We start from the raw sequence: 4,143 nt of genomic DNA, 5'->3' as shown, positions 1-4,143 counted from the left end.
CAGAATTTTTCCGTCAAATTTTACATCAATTCGTCAATAATTGTGGCGAAATTAAAGTCTTATCATGAGTATGAACATGAAAGACTTCAATTTACCACAAAATTGGCTTCTCACGTAAAAATTGACGGCAAAATAGTAAAATGTCAGGAAACATGGTATTGTCACACCTCATATGTAGCAATGCTCTATAGAGTGACTTTAAATTCCTCGATTTCAAAATGGTCTAATTTAGTTGAACATTTTAATACTAGAATTGTCAATTTTAACTTGTTACTTCTGTCATCTGATTTCGTTCTTTCAAATACCTTTCTCTGGCAAACTTTTTCATGCAAGTTTGATGAGACAATGATTTTAATTCTAACTTGTAAAGCACGAAGTTACATGATTAGAGGGGCATATTTCTTACAAGAAAATATATATACACATTAAATCTGATTATTTGCTGTATTTTTACAGCAGTTTTTGCTGACAGTTTCAATTTTTCTTCAAAATCACATCTTTTTTGCTCTCTCATATTTCATATAATTGTTTACTTTACACTTTTAAGTCTTAGCCTATTATTATTACATGCACCAAAATATTGAAGTTTTTCTGGGCTAAATTTCTTTAAATTGAACTGATTCATAACTTTTTAAATTTAATGCTTAATTTGGTGCTATTTTCAGTCTACTTGATATATTCGTCCACAAGATTAATTTGCAAAGTATAACATGATATTAATTGATTTTCTCAGACTTTTTGGATTAAGTTAATTACAAGAATTTCACAAATAAACCAAAAATAAGTTACTAAACTTTATTGTATTTCAAATTAAAAGTCATCCTCCAGTCTTTTGTAACAACAAAAGCAATTAATTGCATCGAGACACATACAGTCCCCCCAAAAGCAGACAAGTGACCCAAACCCCTTCAGATGGAATAAGTGTGCCTTGAGGTACACTGCCCCCTCCCAAAACAAACCACCAATTCGTCTTATAGGCCTAATGATACCATTCAATGTAAGTGATTGAGTCAGGTAAATGGTCAGAGACGTGCAAAGCTACTGTCCTCCTGCCCCGTTCTTCTTCCCCCAGCAGGACAGAAGGTCGGACTAACGTCAGCCTTCACCGTACACGTGGACCACCAGGCCAGTTTAGGTTCTGTGTGATATCTCTTGCAGAAATCCACCCCATTGCCAGTAATAAGAAAAATTAACCTCATTAACAAGTAATTATGGAAAATAATCATCCTCTCTGATGGGTAATTAGGGAAAAAATCCCTCTTTGATAGGTAATTAGGAAGAAAACTAGCCTCATTAACAGGTAATTAATGGGGAAATTAGCCTCATTAACATGTAATTAATGGGGAAATTAGCCTCATTAACAGGTGATTAGGGGGAATTTAGCCTTGTTAACATGTAATCAGGGAAAAATCTGCCTCATTACCTGGTAATTATGGGATAAATCAGCCTCATTAACTGGAAATTAAGGGGGAAAATTAGCCACATTAACAGGTAATTAGGGGGAAAATTAGCCTCCTTAGCAGATTAGGGGAAAATTAGCCTCCTTAACAAGTAATTAGCAGAAATTAGTCTAACAGGTAATTAGGGAGAAAATCGGCCACATCAATTACGAAGAAAAGTCTAGCACCTGACTGGAACATTCTCAAATTTTTCAGCTTCCGGTTTTTACAAGACTATGAAAGCTGTTTTGCAACGATCACAAGGATAAGGCTTAAAGACTAAGAGTGAAAGACTAAGAATAGCTTCATACTGCTCACCAAATACAAGACTAAACATCATGTTAGTTTTGCCTATTAGAATAGGGTCACGAGATTAAAAATTACCTACAAACGAAAGCATTTGCTTAATTTTGAAGATGAAAAGTAGAATTTCATGTTACACACTAGAACTGGCCTACACATACTCCTTACAGAGAGGCTACAAGATTACAAACTGTCTTAAATTTATACATTATACCTCAAGAACTCCCATTAAAATGCTAATGTCTAACTACTGGCCATTTAAATTTCCATATCTTTCAAGTTTTTTTATCAGTGCTTAGGCTTAGGATATTCTAAATCTTGGCCTGTTATCTTATTACTTCAATTATAATAGTAAACCACTTGAAAACCTTTTATAAAAGTCATGTAATTTCACGCACTCTTTACACAAGCGACATAACGTGCTGAAACTTATTGATATTATCAAAAGTGTCAAACAAGTGTTATCTATTTCAAAAGGATTAACAAAAACAAACAATGAAACTTGCAAACCAATAGATTTTGTGGCTAAGAAATCATGAACTACAGTAATAAAATACTAGCAAAACCAAGATCTCCCATGAATCAACAGTTTTTCTTGACAAAAACTTCACCTAAACTAATATTCTTTCCAGGCAAAAAACTCCCCCAAAGTAACACACTATTTTTAGGCAAAACATCTCTACCAGACATGCACAATTTCTAGACAACAAACTCCAAAACTGGTGCACTTCATAGGCAAAATGCCATCCTAAGCTAACACTTTCTCTGGACAAAAAAAACTCAGCCAAATATACACTTTCTAGGTACAGTTCCAACTAACATTTTCATGTAAAAAATCCTCCAAAACACGTTACTTTTTTAACAAAGAAACTCCTGTCTCAAGATACTTTTTGGGCAGAAAAGTTCTTGCTCAACACTAGAAACTTTTTGGGCAAAAAAAGTTCTTGCCCAAAACTCAAGACACGTTTTGGGCAATAATGCTCTCCCAGATATAAACTTTTTTTTTCTCAAACCTTCCAAAAAAAAAAAACACCCTTTCTGAGCAAAAATGTTCTCCAGAACTGACACTTTTTTGGCAAAACTATCATACATTTACAGACTTTCAAGTAAAAAACTCATGAACTACCAAACTTCCTGAGCACAAAACTGACAAGATTCAAGACATTTTTGCCCAGTATCTCATGAGTCCTAAGAAAAAATCCAAGACTAATTGACATTCTATGTAAAAATTAGAAAAATGGAAAACTTCTTAGAAGAAGTCACAAACTAACAAATTTTCTAGGCAAAAAAATGAAAAACATAAAAGAATGAACTTTACACCTATATCTAACAGTCTAACAAAAACATTTCAAGCCACAGAACTAACTCAAAAAATACATACTAACAAGATTTCTAAGGCAAAAAACAAAGTATCTAGTAACAACAGTAACTAAACAGACTTCCAGCAAAAATCACAAATTTACAGACTTTCTAGCCAAAACAATAACAGGCATTTTTTAATGCAAAAATTCGCATATGTATATATATATACACACACATACACACACGCACACACACAAACACATCTCGCAAGCCAAAGTACCAAGACTTAACAGACTAACTGACGGCAAACCCATTAAAGTTCACAACCTTTCTGAAGGCTAAACGACCTCAAATTAACAAGACTACACGAAGATAAAAGTATCACATTAACATCATAAATGAATTCATATCCCCACCTTTCACAATCACTTTGGAGAGAATACCACAAACCAGTATACTTTCTAAACACAAAACTGTTAGAAAACACCAGAGAATTGCTAAAGGCAAAGCATCATGAAGAGTCAGACTTTCTCTGACAATGTATCACAAATTAACACACTTTCTAAAAGTTAAAGAGTCAGACTTTCTCTGACAATGTATCACAAATTAACACACTTTCTAAAAGTTAAAGTTTAACACAAGAAAAACTTCTTGAATGCAAAATATCAAAAGAAGGTTCCCCAAAACCTCAAAGTTTACCAAAAGTAACTCATAACCTGAAATGTGAAGGTATCAGACTAACGGACCTTCTAAAACCTGCCTCAAAAATCAGACTTTCTGAAATCCGAGTCTAACAAATACAAAGACTTCCTGAATCCCAGTTGATCTTGGCCATTTTTCTAAACCCTCCAACAAACACACCCTGTGCTATGAACTTTGTATCATGTACTGCACTGATACTAATTACGATGAATCCTGAGTCTACCATTGTGGAATAAGAAGACTGCCCTAAGTTTCACGAACAAAGCCTGGAGCTGAAATTACTAAGAAGAAACACAAAACATTAAACTTTGCTGGTGTGGACCAACACACTCACTGACTGACAAACACCACTTCTTTCTTTCTTTCTTTCTTTCTTGAAGTCTTCAACTGAAAACCC

The sequence above is a fragment of the Macrobrachium rosenbergii genome, chromosome 30 (assembly GCF_040412425.1).
Source record: "Macrobrachium rosenbergii isolate ZJJX-2024 chromosome 30, ASM4041242v1, whole genome shotgun sequence".
Lineage (NCBI taxonomy): Eukaryota > Metazoa > Arthropoda > Malacostraca > Decapoda > Palaemonidae > Macrobrachium > Macrobrachium rosenbergii.
The sequence above is the reverse complement of the archived record's forward strand: the minus strand, read 5'-3'. Positions refer to the sequence as shown.